This window comes from Trichechus manatus, unplaced genomic scaffold (assembly GCF_000243295.1).
Source record: "Trichechus manatus latirostris isolate Lorelei unplaced genomic scaffold, TriManLat1.0 scaffold00054, whole genome shotgun sequence".
Lineage (NCBI taxonomy): Eukaryota > Metazoa > Chordata > Mammalia > Sirenia > Trichechidae > Trichechus > Trichechus manatus.
In genome coordinates, this window is record NW_004443990.1 from 5490364 (window position 1) to 5508424 (window position 18061).

The 18061-nt window shown below is 45.0% G+C and overlaps 1 protein-coding gene across 2 annotated transcripts in view; it reads right to left on the reverse strand.

The window, feature by feature from the left end:
* Positions 1-18061, reverse strand: part of MSI2 (musashi RNA binding protein 2) — a 496891-nt gene that overhangs the window by 18932 nt on the left and 459898 nt on the right. The window contains exon 14 of one of the 2 annotated variants that reach the window (XM_004377894.3): positions 18003-18061. This exon is cut by the window's right edge and continues 5038 nt beyond it. The exons of the other annotated variant lie outside the window; for it this stretch is intronic. The gene's annotated coding sequence lies outside the window, so the exon portion shown is untranslated. Of the gene's footprint in view, positions 1-18002 lie in introns of those variants that run through there. 2 annotated transcript variants of the gene reach the window in all.

Sequence of the window (18061 nt, forward strand, 5' to 3'; positions counted from 1 at the left end):
TATAACAGCACTAGATGACTAAGACAGCAGCACTAGATAACTAAGACAAATCTACTGTAATGTGATCAATCAATCAGTTGAGGTCATGCCAGTGTAGGGTGGATCCTAAACCTAATCACTTCTGAGTTATGAAAACAGCGTAATGGACACAGCCACATGCACACATGGGGGGAGACAGATGACATATGAGGACTGGGTATCAGCCAAGGAACCAAGGGACTCCTGGGACTACCTATGAGGAAAGAACTGACATGGACGAGATTCCAATTTGGGCTTTTAGCCTCCAGGACTATGAGAAAATAGATTTCTGTTCTTTAAAGCCACCCACTTGTGGTATTTCTGTTACAGCAGCACTAGGAGACTAAGCACATGTTGTGATACCTCCTTCATTAGCCTGAAAGAAAATTATAACTTATATAACTTATGTACACATGTACTTTTTCAAAACACTACAATGTAATGCTCAATCTATAATGTTAAGAAGAAATGTAACGTAAGTAATTTGTAATCAAATAGTATGTATGTCAGTATGTAAATATTTGGGGTTGGTCACACCAGAGGACATAATGAAGTGGTCAGATGCTTGCACCTCAATGTGCAATCTCTGTGAACGTGACACTATAAATGCAGACTGACACTGAGAGTCCTTGAGTTTCTGAAATGGAGAATGACTCTTGGTAAAGTTCAGAGCGGAGCAGAGTGTGCTCTTCCCTTCATTTGTGACAGTGTTACTCTTGCAAAAGTCACTGTATAGTCAAATGATGCAAAAATACTTTGAGCTGACTGTCAAATTTTTATTAAGCAATAAAAAATAATTTTATTAAGCAAAAAGGCTCAGACGCTTATAGGTTGGTTTCTCATCTACATGGACATCGTGTGGGACCCTGGAAGGCCATGCGGGACCCAGGACAAGCTACCCACACATTGTGGAGCGCCCACATCTTTGGTCCTGCCCGTTCAGTGGTGGCAGTGCCTTCTCATCCTTGTGATGGCCAAAATGTCCTCCCAAATTTTCAAAATGCCCACATTGGTGGGTGCAAGGCACCCATAAAAAAGGGTTGAGGGACAGCTACATGGTTAGGCTATGGTGCAGAATGCCCACTTTGGCATCTGTTGAGAGGTGCGTGGTGGTGAGGGAGGAGATTGGCTGCTACTGAGGTAGCCCAGGTAAGAGGTCAGTGGTGGTGGGGCATTGGGGGTGGGCCCCAATCTGCAGCAGAGCCTGGTACACCCTGGGGGCTCCCCAAATCCTCAGATATATGGACCATCGACAACGGAGGCAGGCAGGTAAGGGTGGAGCAGGTAGGATTTGGGCTACGGCAAAAAGAGAAATTCACTTTGGCCTGCAATCCCACAGAGCCAGGACCAATGGGTCCTTGGGGGAATGGAGCCCTTAGTCATCTCCTGCCCCCAAGTCCCCACGCTGCCTGCATTACAGCCCCAGCCCCAACATGCCCTCCATCCCCAGCTAGAATGCACACTCTCATTCCCCAGACCTGTGGGGAGGGGAGAGGGGATGCCAGAGGTAAATGCACCCCTCCCGCAACTTAGACTCAGAGCACCTCATTCCTGAGGACTGGAGGAGCGCCCCTCCATTGTGCCGCTCCTGCCCACTGACTGAGCTGCTCCGTTCCCTTCAGTCGTCCAGGTAAGTGAGGAGCGAGGGCAGAGGCACTGCCCGATGGATGCCCCCAGTCAGACTTGCCAGGCTTGCGGGCACCATCCACCTGGCCCTGCTGCTGGGTATCACGGTACTGCTACAATACCGTTACTGAACCAGGCCTTCTTGCTCCTGACTTCTGGTCCCTGTTTCCTCCTTGGGGTGTATTCAGAGAAATATCTGCAGTCATAAATTATTGAAAGGCAATTTCAATCTTTCCAGAGGTGTTTTAAAAATTTCCAAATGGTGAGTCTATTTACATTTTTCTTTCACCAGGAGAGAGCACTTTTTAGATCTCTCAACAACTCCATGAGGTAGGTGCTGTTTTCCTCATTTTACACACAGGCGCGCACACACTCACAGGCACGCGCGCGCGCGCGCGCACACACACTGCAATCATGGTAGCTGCCTCCAACCATTCTCTTCTTTCTCCTCCAGACACGGCTCCTGTGGGCTCTTGTCTCTCTCCCCTCCTCTCTAGCCTTACTCTGTTTGTTTCTGTTTTACGTATTAAAGGGGATTTCTGTCTTCGACTCTTAGGCCTTTCCTGGGCAGAAAAATTATCTCCCTCACGCCAAAGCTACACAACGGAGGCCCAAGCTGCAATGACCAGATTCTTCTTCGGGAGGTGCAGGAGCAGGCGGGAGCCAGGGGAAGAGGCCGACTGGTTGGTAGGGTCATTGACTGAACATGGCCAATGTCAGCATTAGCCGGGCGAGACTTCATATCTCACCGTGCTTACACGTGTCCATTTTCACACAATCACACCTGCACCCTCACAGAAATATCCACCTACGTTGCTGCCCATAATTTCCTTCACCCAATTATTTTATGGGCGCTTTTACGCTTCTTCAATTTTAAGGGCTGATATTCATAACCATGATTCTGATTCGTGTAAGGCCTCAAAGTGCCTTTTGAATTCTTAAAGAAAGATTAAATTATGTTCAGGATAGTTGCAGTATTACGTGTAGCTGAGCTAATTCAGAGTCTCTGAAAGTTGGCAATATGATCAACCGCAACTTTACACAAGTCAGTGTACTCAGATTTTTAAAAACCAGTTGTAGTTGAGTTGACCAACTCATGGCAACCTCATTTGTGTCAGAGTGTAACTGTGTTCCTTAGGGCTTTCAGTGGTTAATTTTTTAGAAATAGATTGCCAGGCCTTTCTTCCAAGATGCCTCTGGGTAGATACAAACTTCTAACTTTTCAGTTGGCAGCTGAGCTCATTAACTGTTGCATCACCCAGGGACTCCTGTGTTCAGATTTTAAAAAAACAAAACAAAAAATCAGTTGCCGTTGAGTTGATTCTGACTCATGGTGACCCCATGTGTTTCAAAGTAGAACTGTGCTCCACAGGGTTTTCAGTGGCTGTAATAGTTTGGATGTAGATTGCCAGGCCTTTCTTCTGAGGTACCTCTGGGTGGATCCGAATTGCCAACCTTTCAGTTAGTAGCCAAGCACTTAACTGTTTGCACGACCTAGGGACTGCTGTATTCAAAGCTAAAAGCCCAGCTGAGCCAGACCACTCAGAATAAGCCTCGAGTCCACAGGAGCCCATAAATACACATCTGGGAAGGCAGGAAAGAGCGAGAGAAGGATCCAGCCAAATGCTGTCACTACCTCGTAAATCTCCCGGAAATTCAAACAGCCCTTCATGTTTGCAGACGTTGTAAGTGATGCTTTCATAATCAATCCCGTCTCTCTGGTCTTGGCCATGGCCAGGGTCGTTTGGTTAATGCAGAATTCCATCTTCATTGCTTTGTAACTACTTTTTAATCAGTGATGATTGCTGAGCTGGGACGCTGCCGGCCAGCTCGCCTGCTCCTTCCTCGGAGAGTGCCCCTTGATATGTCACAGCAATTAACCAGAGACCTGCAGGAGGGGCAGGAGAGACCCAAGAGAGCCAGGTTGGTGGATGCGGCCACGTGCCCCTTCTCCTCCACCAGGGGAGGGTCCCAGGCCTTCATCCACCTTGGGAGGGTTGGCAAAGGGCATCGGAAAACAAGTGGTGCCCTCTAAGAGGCATTTATTCCAACCACTGCTTTCCACTTGTCCAACAATGTAATCTCCCAGGAGATAGAGGAAATGACCAGTGCACTGGCCACCTGAAATGAATTCTGACCAGCAGGGAAGGGCTGACTGGATAACTGGAAGTGATGAGGGTCTTGGGGGAAAGGGTCTTTATAGCATTATAGTTCGTGATAGCCAAGGAGAAGCCTCAGCATGTGGAAGCATCCCTTAGACTCGAGGGAGGCAGACTATGAAACAGTCAGAAAAAATAGATAGTCACACTTTCAAATTACAAGACTGTGAAAGGGAGGATGGTGTGAGATGGTGGGAAAGCTCTTACAGACGCACTTATGACTGGCAGGTCGCAAATGATCTTGGTGAGGAAGAGTTCGGGAATGTTCCAAAAGTTCCCATGATGGCTGAACAAGTCGTCCCCAAATCCATGGATGCTCAAGTCCCTTATATAAAATGGTGCAGTATTTGCATATAACCTACACACATCCTGAATACTTTAAATCATCTCCAGATTACTTATAATACCTAATACAACGTAAATGCTATGTAAATAGTTTTATATGCTTGCACTTAACACTTAATGCTTTCTCAGTCTTTGCAAGCACTTTATCACGAACCAGAGAGACCATTTTTGCTGTTGTAGGGGCAGTACTAACACTTCCATGAATTTTAGCTTCTTTCTGCTTTATTGTGCAAATGCTCCATTTGTTCTTACCAACCCACTTTGGCAAGCAACGGGCCACTTTACAAAAGATCTAAGATTCTACTTTCTCGTTGAGAGACGGCACTTTACACTCCCTCTTGGCCTTGAGGGATTGCTTTGACCACTTCATTGCTTTTTAGGAGCCATTTTTTCACAGAAGCAAAGGGTGCACATGATACACGTAGTGAACGAACAAGACGTGCGACAAACAATGCTCCAACAACGAGTGCTGGAGTGAGGCCAAGGATCTGCGAGATGCGGAGAGGCTACAGCAGGGGATGGCGACACATCATTCATGCGCATTCAGCGTAGTGATTGGTGCAGGACAAATTCAAGTTTTGATTTTTGGAACTTCCTTTCTTTTTCTCCAAATATTTTTGATACGTGGTGGATGCGGAACCCGCGGATACAGAGGGCTGACTTCTATTAAAAATATGCACATGCACACACACACACTTTTTCTACTGTATATTTCCGGAAGCTTATGCAAGACACAAAAAGAACAGTCACCTCTGAGGAAAGGAACTGAGGAGCTGGGTAGCTGAGGGATGGCATGAGAGGGAGGCTTTTCTCCTCTACCTTTTGCATGTTGAAACACATATATGTATTACCCATGCAAATAAATACATAACAATGAAGTAAAATAAGGAGCATTTAAAAAGATGGAAATCCAAACCCACGGGAGACTATAAGAGAGTAACCCAGATCTGTAAGGATAGATTCAAGATGGCTGAAACCCCAGCGAGTCGAGTCCTGTACAGCACACCAAGAACTTAGGAGACAAAAGGCTTTGTGGGCATGTTCAAGGCAAGACGAAGATCAAAGAGAGGATCAGCCTGCTGCTGGGTAACGTTACTGGATGACAGAGAAGCGGAGCTCCTCACCTGCTGTTTCATGTCTGCCTTTTCAGTTAAGGAGAAAGATCTTGGCGCTAAAACGTGTTAAATGAATGTTGGTAAGGGGAAAGGGTGCCCCATGAGGGAGAGGAGATGAAAAGGGAACACCCAGGGGATCAACATGAGGTTCCACCTTCTCACTGAGACAAATCGCATTACAGGACCCTGGAATGAGACTGCTAAAATACTGTCAGTGAGCTTTGAAGCACGAGGAGAAAGAAGAGGTGCCAGAAAATGGGAGACTGGCACATAGCAGGCAGGTTTTCAGAAAGAGAAGGTAAAACTTGAAAACGACACACTTCGTCCATCCTCTGTTCAGCCAGTACTCCCTGAGAACTTACCACGTGCCACAGTCCAGGGTTGATGGTGGGGACTCGGGGTGAACTAGGCAGTCCCTGCCCTCACAGAGCTTGTGATCCAGCAGGAAGACAGGCATTAAGCATGTTAGGAAAACAGGGTGGCTGAGTGTGAGATGCAGGAGGGGCGAGGTGCTGTGGGAACACTCAAGGCAGGCAAGCCACAGACCCTTCCTGAATCTGTTTCCTCATCCATAAAATGGGAATAGTAGTGTCCACTTCAAGGAGCCCTGGTGGCATAATGCTTAAGTGCTCAGCTGCTAACCAAAGGGTTGGCGGTTTGAACCCACCCAGCACGTCTGTGAAAGAAAGACCTGGCCACCTGATTCCATAAAGATTACAGCCAAGAGAACCCTATGGGGTAGTTCTGCTCTGGCTCACAGGGCCGCTGCGAGTCAAAATCGAATTGAAGGCAACTAACAACAACAGTGTCTACTTCAAAGGGTTAAATGCAACACCATGTGTATAAACTTTATGCTGTCTGTCTGTCTGTCCTCACTTGCCAGAGTACTGATATGTCACATTTACAGCAATACTCCACATGCTGGTTATTCTCTGTGTCCCAATCCATTCTCCACCCTTCTCTGCCTTGCTCTGTTTCCCAGGAGGTCACCTCATTGGGGTGTCCCTCCTGGGCTGCCTTGCCTTCTGTCCTCTCTTTTGGATTCAGCTGATGGTAGGTCTGATGGCAGGTACCGGCAGGAAACACCGGGCGGGAGGAGAGAGGCGCCAGAGTGTCCCCCCTCCCCTTCCCACAGCCCTGCAGTTCTGGCAATGGCTGCGTTCTATGCTTATTGCTCCTATGGGCAGCTCCTCTTCTGTGCCTCCAAGCTGTCTCCAAGCTCTGGTAATAAATACCTTCACACCTTGAGGTAGCGACGGCTCCTGCTGTTGCTAGTCCCTGGGCACTTCACTATCCCCTAGTGGTTCCTCTAATCCTACCCTGACCTCTGTCAACAGCCTCTTCATTAAGCTCTCCTCCGGAAGCATTCAGCTAGAGCCTCCTCTTAGACCACTCCTAAGATCTTCAGTTATGTAAAGAAACTGCTTAGCACCGTGTGTAACATATTGTAAATGCTCAATAAATGATAGTTAGGACTATTTCCAGAGGGATCGGCATCAGCTGAAACCAAAAAAGGCTGAGCACTGTTCCAGGGAAAAAAACAGACCCCAAAACACAGGTGTTGAATTGAATTGAAGGGTTAGCAGAGCTACCCCCAAATCTGGGAGCCAAAGGGTGGGGTGGGCAGGAAAGGAGGATTTCTCTTTAGCCTGAGGAGAGGCTGTGGCTCCAGGCAGAAGCAAGAGGAGGTTCTCTGGGAATGGGCAGGGACATTTGAAATCAAAATAGGCTGCTAGGGGGTATCTTCAGCAATCTTTGGAATGTCTTGGGAGTTGGGAGAAGACAGGAGTGAAGAAATGGAGGACTGGCTGCGGTTCCTGGAAGAGCAAAATGGAGCATCACCCAGCTGAGGGCTGGGAGTGGGGCAGGTAGTCCCTGGGGAGCAGATATTCCCAGTTAAAGTGTCTTGGGGCCCCATAGCATGCTGGGGCTATACAGTAAGTGGGCAATGTAGGGAAGAGGGTGAGATGAGAATGTCTGACTAGCTCTCTTTGCTTGAGGGAGGAGTGAATGAGCAAGTGTGGATATGTCAGTGTGACTCTAAGCGGATGTGAGAGAGGAAGCGCAATTGACCGAGCGAAGAGAGAGGGAGCAGTGTGATTTTGAGTGAGTGAGAGTGAGGAAGGCAGCGAGAGTGGAGAAGTGATAGTGATAGTGTAAGAGAGAGTGAGTATATGTGAGTGTGAGTGTGTAGGGGGAAGAGAAAAAGGAGTAAGTATATAAAACTGAGGAGGTAAGTGTGAGAGGGACAATGAATGTGAGTGAGCAAGAGTTGAGTGTGAGTCTGGTCTTCAGTCATTAGCGTTCAAGCATCAAATCTGTTCTTGAGATGGTCTCTAGATTCAGGTGGCATATATCAACAGGGAACTGCCAAAAATTCAAGCCGGATTCAGAAGAGGACGTGCAATGAGGGATATCATTGTTGATGTCAGATGGATCTCGGCTGAAAGCAGAGAATACCAGAAAGATGTTTACTTGTCTTTTATTGATTATGCAAAGGCATTCGACTGAGAGGATCACAACAAATTATGGATAACATTGTGAAGAATGGGAATTCTAGAACACTTGATTGTGCTCACGAGGAACCTGTACATAGATCAAGAGGCAGTCATTCGAACAGAACAAGCGAATACTGCGTGTTTTAAAGTCAGGAAAGGTGTGCGTCAGGGTTGTATACTTTCACCATACCTATTCAATCTGTATGCTGAGCAAATACTCCAAGAAGCTGGACTATATGAGGAAGAACGGGGCATCAAGATTGGCGGAAGACTCATTAACAACCTGTGATATGTAGATGACACAACCTTGCTTGCTGAAAGTGAAGAGGACTTGAAGCACTTACTGACAAAGATCAAAGACTACAGCCTTCAGTATGGATTACACCTCACCATAAAGAAAATAAAAATCCTCACAACCGGACCCATAAGCAACATCATGATAAACGGAGAAAAGACTGAAGTTGTCAAGGATTTCATTTTACTTGGATCCACAATCAACATTCATGGAAGCAGCAGTCAGGAAATCAAAAGACTCATTGCATTGGGCAAATCTGCTGCAAAAGATCTCTTTAAAGTGTTGAAAAGAAAAGATGTCACCTTGAAGACTAAGGTGCGCCTGATTCAAGCCATGGTGTTTTCAATTGCCTCACATGCATACGAAAACTGAACGATGAATAAGGAAGACCAGAGAAGAATTGACAACTTTGAATCGTGGTGTTGGTGAAGAATATTGAATAAAAGAACGAACAAATCTGACTTGGAAGAAGTATAATCAGAATGCTTCTTGGAAGCAAAAATGGTGAGACTACATCTCACATACTTTGGACATGTTATTAGGAGGAATCAGTCCCTGGAGAAGGACATTATGCTTGGTAAAGTAGAGGGCCAGAGAAAAGAGGAAGACCCTCAAAAAGATGGACTGACGCAGTGGCTGCAACAATGGGCTCAAGCGTAACAGCTATTGTGAGGATGGCACACGACTGGGCAGTGTTTCCTTCTTCTGTACATAGGGTCACTGGAGGAGAGAAGAACGCTCTTCTTCCCGTTCCAGCCAGCTTGCCTCAGAAATGGCTCTCTACCCTGGTAGAAGCAGTAGGTTCTAGTCTCTGGCTTTTTTTTTTTTTTTTTGAACCTCTGCTGCTCCCCTCCCCAAGAATCATTCTAACAATGTCTCTCAGAGGTTTATAACCAAATCTTAATATTAAGTTATCTCTATTCACATAACCAGTGGGTGTGGCTTCTGAGTTTCTGATTAGATGCTGACTGGATCCAGAAGCTGTGGGAGATATGGGAGACGGCAGCTTCCTGTTAAGGGCACAAAGCTCCAGGCGGAGGAGTTAGGGTGCTCTTGGCCTCTGCCTGTCTTACTGCTCTGAGGCTGTGCCCTGGGCCTTATCTTCAGAGAATGGAAGGAAGCAAGCCCTGGGTGACAGGAGGGTTCCCACAGCTCAGCGTCTTCCTAAGGTGGTCCCAGTCCTCACCTCAGTGGTCACCGAGTCGCCATCATTCCTGGCATCCAAACTAATAAACCTGTATCTAGCAAAAAGGTTTAATGTTTCGTAAAGAGTGGTTACCCTTTCAGCTGATTTAGTCCCTGAGAAAGAGGCAGGGCAATTGGCAGAGAGGGAGAGAGTCACACTCGCTAGTTATGTCACATGGCTAGTTAGCAGTAGAGGCAAGCCCAGTGCTCTTCCTCCACTATGCCACCTCCCTCTCGCAAAGACCAGGAGGCTCCCTGCCTCCTCCCTGCCTTTAACTCAAAAGACAGTGGTTCCCCCACTTACTCCTAACTTGCTATGTGACCTTTCACTTCTCTTTGATCTTCGGTCATCTCATCTGTTAAGTGAAGGACCTAGACTAGATGATCTCAGAGGTCTCTTTCAGCTATCACGTGTTGTGATTTGAATGATTCTTCCTCAATAAAACCAAAGGGCTTGGTACATCTCCCCAAAGATTTTCCTATGTTCTATGTGTAGCTTGATTTGACATAATTATAACACTTATATTCAGTGCAAATTCACTTATTCATTGCATGAGTTTATTAATTATTCTTAAGCATCGACATAGTATTCACTGCAACTGATTACGTGCACGTTGATTAGGACCAGGGATGAGTCAAGCATCCAGATGAGTCTGGACTGGAGTTAACCTGTCAAGTCAGGGAGTTTATGGAGCCAAACAGTCCAGATAAACCAAAACGGGGCCAGGGCTTTCGAGGCAGTGTTCTATCCTAATGAGGAACCCTGATCTGCCTGCCACTCAGGGATATTATAAGGATCTTGTGTATGTCTTTATTTTATTTGTTCTTAGCCTTCTTTCAAAAAGTGGCAAAAATGTTATGTGTCCCCAAATACCCATTTTTCTTCTTCCTCACAAATAAAAACTCAAAAACCAAACCCATTGCTGCCAAGTTGATTCTCACTCCATGTGAAACTGTAGGACAGAGGAGAACTGCCTCATAGGATTTCCAAGGCTGTAAATCTTTATGGAAGCAGACTGCCACATCTTTCTCCCACAGAGCTCCTGCAGGTGGCTTTGTACTGCCGACCTTTTGGTTAGCAGCTGTCATGGATTGAATTATGTCCCCCCAAAAATGTGTGTGCCAGTTTGGCTGGGCCATGATTCCTGGTATTGTGTGATTTTCCAATATGTTGTAAATCCTGCCTCTATGATGTTAATGAGGGAGGATGGGCCGCAGTTGTGTTAGTGAGGCAGGACTCAATCTACAGGATTGGATTGTGTCCTGAGGCAATCTCTTGAGATATAAAAGAGAGAAGTGAGTGGAGAGACATGGGGACCTCATACCACCACGAAAGTAGTGCCGGGAGCAGAGCGAGTCCTTTGGACCCCGGTCCCTAAACGGAGAAGCTCCTAGTCCAAGAGAACGTTAATGAGAAGGCCGACAAAGAGAGAAAGCATTCCCCTGGGGCTGACGCCCTGAATTTGGACTTGTAGCCTACTTTACTGTGAAGAAATAAATTTCTCTTTGTTAAAGCCATCCACTTGTGGTATTTCTGTTATAGTAGCACTAGATGACTAAGACAGCAGCCAAGCACTCAACCACTGCACCACCAGGCCTTCTTTTCTCAAAAATAGAACTGCATCTTTAGCTGTGCTCATGGACACCTGGAAAAAAAACGATTTCCTAACCACCCTTGTTGCTAAGTATCACCATGTGACTAAGTTCTGGCCAATAGGATATGAGTACAAGCGCTGTCTGCAATTTTCAGGAAACGTCCTTAAATAGGAGCACGGCCTTCTTTGTTATGTCATCCTTCCTGCTGCCTAGAAAACCACGAAGGCTGAGTTTTTCTCCCCATGGAATAAAAGCCTTCACCTGCTGGGGGAGGAAACAATCCTGGGCCCAGATCACTGGAAATCTCCCACGGCTGGAGGAGAGGCAAGGTCTCTGACACTCAGGGGCACAGGACTCCAGCGCAGGCACACAGAGAAGGCCTAAATCTGAGAGGAAAACCTCTCTGGCAGACCAGCTTCCACCCTCAGCACAAGACAACGCTAGATGAATCCGAAGCTGGTGGTCACTGAAGATATCTATAGCAAAAAAAACCCAAAACTAGCTCAACTCCTGACTAGATTGACTCAATCAAAGGGCGAAATGGTAAATATTTTAGACTTTGCAGTCCATATGGTCTCTGTCACAACTATTTAACCCTGCTGTTGCAGCACAAAAGCAATCATAGATAATATGTAAACAAAGGAACATGGCTGTGTTCCAATTAAACTTTATTTATGAACACTGAAATTTGAATTCCATGTAATTTTCTCATGTAATGAAATACTGTTTTTCTTTTGATCTCAGTTCAACCATTTAAGAATGTGAAAACTGTTCTTAGCTCACAGTCCATAAAAACAAGCAGCAGGCCTGGTGTAGCTCATGGGCCAGTTTGCAAACCCTTGACTTAGAATAAGAGGTGTGCATAAATAATTGTCAAAGAGAGAAATTGATAGCAGATATCTTGCTTTGATTTTGGGGTTTTCTTCCCCACGAAACCAAATATTCACTTTAAAGAAATTCCTGACGGAAATCACTCCACCAGTTGCTTTTCTTTATTTTTAGTAAGCCAGGCTTACTAAATTTGAATTTCCAAAGATATGGCTGGGTGGAAGAGCAGAGACTATCTTGTGAACTGATATCCATGGATCTCAGTAAAAGGAAATACCAATTGAGATGTTGCAACAAACGGATCCAGTGCTGGAAGTGCTCACTCACCTATGCCAAGAAATTTGGAAGACAGCTATCTGGCCAACTGACTGGAAAAGATCCATATTTATGCCTATTCCAAAGAAAGGTGATCCAGCTGAATGCAGAAACTATCGAACAATATCATTAATATTACATACAAGTAAAATTTTGCTGAAAAGCATTCAAAAGTGGTTGCAGCAGTACATTGACAGGGAACTGCCAGAAATTCAAGCTAGATTCAGAAGACGATGTGGAACAAGGGATATCATTGCTGATGTCAGATGTATCATGGCTGAAAGCATAGAATACCAGAAAGATGTTTACCTATCTTTTACTGACTATGCAAAGACATTCGACTGTTTGGATCATAACAAATAATGAATAACATTTTGAAGAATGGGAATTCCAGAACACTTAATTGTGCTAATGAGGAACATGTACATAGATCAAGGGGCAGTCATTCTGTTGCCAGGTGGAAACCCCAGGTTCTGCTCGGCGAGACTTGTCTCAGCCAATAAATGAGAGACGGAGGTGGGAGAGTGGAAGGGCGCCTGCCCCTGACCCAAGCCATGATGGTTTCAATACCCTCATATGCATGTGAAAGCTTAACATTGAATAAGGAAGACCAAAGAAAAATCGATGCCTTTGAATTATGGTGTTGGTGAAGAACATTGAATATACCATGGACTGTCAGAAGAATGAACAAATCTGTCTTGGAAAAAGTACTGCCAGAATGCTCCTTAGAAGCAAGGATAGCGAGACTTCGTCTCACATACTTTGGACATGTTATCAGAAGGGACCAGTTCCTGGAGAAGGACATCATGCTTGGTAAAGTACATTGTCAGTGAAACAGAGGAAAACCCTCAATGAGATGTATTGACACAGTGGCTGCAACAATGGGCTCAGGCATAACAATGATTGTGAGGATGGAATAGGACCGGGCAGTGTTTCTTATGTTGTGCATGGGGTCGCTATGAGTTGGAACCAACTCGATGGCACCTAACAGCAGCAACATGTTTAATATGTTAAAGGTATAGTGGAAAAGGTGGACAACATACATGAATAGATGTGGAATTTCAGTAGAGAGAGAAAAATTGTAAGAAAATCAAACGGAAATCCTGGGGGCAGGGGCAGAGATAAAGAATGCCTCTGACAGGCTAATCAGTAGACTTAACACAGTTGAGGAAGGAATTAGTGAACTTGAAGATAGGTCGATAGAATTACTCCAACTGAAGCTCAAGGAGAAAAAATACTAAGAAAAAGTATATCTTAAGAGGTAGGGAACATTATCAATGGTTGAACATACGTGTAATCGGAATTCTGGAAGATAAAGAGAATGGGGCAGAAGAAATATTTGAAGAGATAATGGGTGAGAATTGCCTCAAAATAATTGAAGACATCAAACCACAGATACAAGAAGGTCTGAAAACCTCAAGCAGGATAAACTAAACGGACAAGCAAAGAGGGAAAAAACAAAACCATGTACAGGCAGTCCCTCGGTTATGAACATCTGATTTATGTACAACCCCCATAAAACCTATCAGGAAGAAACTGACCTGGTGTTTGGCGCCCCGGGTTCCCATGATGGGCCACACTTCTGCACGCACAGGTGCTGTAGAGGGTTCTTGGGCTGCCACTGGTGGTGGGTAGGTCCCTGAGACATGGTGGCCCAGCTGAGACCCACAACAGAGAGCAGAGAGCTCACATGCACCCGGCTCCCTAGGAGCTTGGAAAGGGCCGGCCCCACTGTCTGGGTGCTCCAAGCATCGCTGCTCCACTCCAAATGGCAGGGCTGCAGGTGGTGGCATCAGGTGGCTGGGATGCAGGTGCTGTGCTCTATGTGCTCTCCCAGTACAACTGGTCAGTGTGCCGCTCTGGGCACATGGCTGGAGCTCCACAATGCCCTGTCACCCAGCTCTGCCCCACCTCATCCTTCCGGGCCCTCTGTGCTGTGCAGCCCAGGGCCATTGCAGCACCTCTCTGGGCTTGTTTCCCCTACCTCACACATGCGAGATTTCACCACTGTAGTGGTTCTTGGACTTTCAGTGGCTGGGGTGGGGGGCAGTCTTAGATTCCTGACCTCTGTGTATCCATATGGTTTCCAGGAGTCTGTGGGGAACTTTGGACTTGGATTTCCCCAAGTGTCCTCTTCTCAAACCTTGGGACCCAGGCTTGCTCTGAACACATCCTGAGCAGCACTTCCTCCCTTGCAACTTGAGGCAGGGGCCTCATAGTTGGTGCGTGGGGTTGACAATTCTGGTTCGGAGGTGATGGGGAAATGATCTGTCTGTTCCCAGCACCATCCTACCCATGCCCCCAACCTTCATCACCTCTGCTGAGGAGGGTTCAAAACCCAGCAGAAATGTTCCCGGTGGTACAACATAGATTTTTTTACTTCAGAGTCTATAATAAAGTATCTTATTGGTCTCAAAGATTTTACAGAACAGAATCTTCTGAGTATTTGGGTAACATTTGCCCCGTAGGTATCTCTTCAACTGGGGAGAAGGTACATACAATGGCTCTTAATAACAAACAGGAGCTACTTTTCAACAAGCATCAAAACATTATTATTGCTGTATTATGATGTTAAAGATGTTTTAGTGTATCTGAAAGTATTTCTTAAATGTTTTTTATGCATAGAAAGGTACACTATATACTAAGACAAACACTTGACTAACTGACGTTAGATACAAACTTAACTGTCCCAACTTAATTTACAAATTCGACTTTAAGACAGACTGGTTCGTAATCCAGGGACTGCCTGTACGCATCTAGACACGTCGTATTCAAACTGCTGAAAACGAAAGGTAGGATAAAGAGAAATAGAAGTAAGTAGAAGAGATATCCCATGTTTAGGGACTGGAAGACTCAATATTATTAAGATGTCAATCTTCCGAAATTGATCTATAAATTCAATACAATTCCAATCAAAATCCTAGTGGGATTTTCTTGTAGAAATCAATAAGCTCATTCTAAAATGTATATGGAAAGACGAAGGAACTAGAATAGTCAAAACAATTTGAAAAAGAACACCAAAGTTGGGGGAGTCATTTTACCTGATTTCAAGATTTACTACAGACACAGTGTGGTCTGGCAAAAAATAGACAGATTAATGGAACAGAATAGAGTATCCAGAAAGATCCACACAAATTTGGTCAACTGATTTTTGACAGAGGTACAAAGACAATTCAATGGAGAAAGAAGATTCTTTTCAACAATTGCTGGAACAATTGGTCTTCAGTAAAAAACAAGCAAGTAAACAAATAAACCTCAACCTATACCTCACATAGATGAAAATTAATGCAAAACTAGAAAAGTTAGAGAAAATATAGGAGAAAATATTCGTGCCCTTGAGTTAGGAACATTTCCTAGATGTGACATCAAAAGCCCAATTCATAAAAATTCATAAATTGGGTTACATAAAAATTAAGAATTTTTGACCTGCAAAAGATATTATTAAGAGAATAAAGAGAAAATCTAAAGACTAGGAGGAACTATTTGGAAAACACATATCTGATAAAGGATTTGTATCCAGAACACATACTTTCAAAATTTAATAATAAGAAATCAAACAACCCAATTTAAGAAAAAGCTCCCTTTCTTTGGTTTGCATTTGCCTGTTTTTCTCTTCGCCCACTTTATTTTCAACCTTCTTTATCACTGTAAGTGTGCTTCTGTAAACAACATATGTTCTGGATTGAATTGTGTCCCCCCAAAATGTGTGTCAACTCGGCTAGGCCTTGATTCCGAGTATTGTGTGATCATCCACCATTTTGTTACTTGATCGATTTTCCTACGTGTTGTAAATCCTACCTCTATGATGTTAATGGGGCAAGATTAGAGGCAGTTATGTTAATTGAGGCAGAACTCAATCTACAAGATTAAGTTGTATCTTGAGTCAATCTCTTTTGAGATATAAAAGAGAATTGAGCAGAGAGGAGAGGGACCTCATTACCACCAAGAAAGAAGTGCCAGGAGTGGAGTGCGCCCTTTGGATCTGAGGTCCCTGCGCTGAGAAGCTCCTAGACCAAGGGAAGATTGATGACAAGGACCTTCCCCCAGAGCTGACAGAGAGAGAAAGCCTCCTCCTAGAGCTGGCACCCTGAATTCGGACTTCTAGCCTCCTAGACTGTAAGAGAATAAATTTGTTCGTTAAAGCCATCCACTTGTGGTATTTCTGTTATGGCAGTCCTAGATAACTAAGACAGCATGTAATTTTTTTTTAACTGAACACAATCGATTTTGTAATGGTAGAAAATTCCATCCATTCATATTTATAGAGTAATGATGAATTTACTTGCTCTCACTCCTCTAATCTACTTTATTATTTTATCTTCCATTGTTTTCTTCTTTTTCCTAGTTTTTGCTGATTTAAATTGTCTTCCATTTAATTTTTTAGAGTTTCTCCCTGAGAGTTTGGTTTTCTCTAAATTGTTATTTTTCTGCCTCTTTTTGTGGTGTATTAGGTTGGCTCCGGTGGGAACTTAGGTAAGAAGCCACCTTGGATGCCACCCCCAACACCTCCCCAGGCACACCCAAGGCTGATACTGATGTTTGTCACTGGGCTTGAACCCAGGGGAAACAGGGTGTCTTAGAAATGAGACCTCAACTGTGCTACTCAACAGCTGTTTGACCCTGGGCAAAGTACTTACCCTCTCTGAGCATTAAAATACAGATATTTTCACAGCCCACAAAATTGGATGAGTGTGTGACTCATCTGGCTTACAGCTGGCGCTCCTGTTCCCCCTCTTTCCCCTTAAGCTCCTCCCCTTGTGCCTTACCTCCCTTTGAGCTGAGCAGTCAGGAGGATGAGATGGGCTTTTCCATGGTTCAAGTTCCTGGAGAGGGATTTCTCGTCTGTCACTGATCTTTCATTTTTCTCCAGGCAGCAGTGATTCCTTTCTCCTCAAACTATGTAATGGAGACACTGGAAAGTGTCAATGCTCTGCCTGTGGACACACAAGAGGTGGTCCTGGAGCCCAGTGCTTCCGACTCCAACCTCAGAGAAAGAGGGGCATCTTCCACTTTCTTGACTAGGCCCTTAGAGCAGCAGGAATGTCCTTAAATAACGCTGGAATAAGCAGGAGCCAGGAAATTGGAGGAGAAACCCAAACAAAGTTACGTCCTGGCGACTACACCTTTTCCTGGAACCTCAAGGAAGCAGCTACGAGGACAGCTCTCAGGCCCACACTTCATCCCTCATAAAACTCTTGGCCTGGCTGTTTATCTTCCAGGATTAAAAACTCAAGAATTCCACTGGTTCAGATTGTGCCTTGGCTCTTCCTGCTACCGCCAGGTCTTGAGACTTGCCCTCACCAAACTGTGTCTCAGTTCTGTTGTTTTCTCTCAACTGTTTCACAGAGAGAAGGTGGACAGTATAGAAGGTGATCTATTTCTACACCTTAAATTTTATGATTCTACAAAAATCTTTTTATTTGGCAAAACTCTGAACTCCGGAGGCCAGGCCTCCTGTCGCCCCTTTCAGACCCTTCTTCAAGGGTCATGGAATTTGGTTCGGTGCTCTGATAACAGGCTGAGGCTGGCATCCTGGGGAAGCCACTTAGCTCCTTCAGCACACTTTCACATCTGGTGTCTATGATCTCACAGTGCATTTGGGTTCTGAGGTGCCTTTCACTGGTAATCCACGCCTTTCTTCGACCTACTTCTCCACCTCAGTGTTATCACTTCATAAAAAATGGTTCTGCAAGTTTCCTGGAGGCAGAGAAAGGGCTTCTTTTTGCTGGCAGCCCTGAGACCAACGCTCAGGCCCAGCGGTGACGGGAGGCAGATATGATGTGGTGACACCCCCCCCAAATAAACCAACAACAACAAAAAAAAACACACCCATTGCCAAGTGGAGTTGATTCCGACTCACAGCGACCCTACAGGACAGAGTAAAAGTGCCCCATAGGGTCCTGAAGGAGTGGCTGGTGGATTCGAACTGCCAACCTTTTGGTTAGCAGCCAAGCTCTGAATCACTATGCTACTGGGGCTCCAATTCCAGTCCTCCCCCACAAGTAAAAGAAAACCAAACAACTCTGTTCAAAACAGTTTATTTTATTATTCTTTTTTTTGTCAGACAAACACATTGATTTC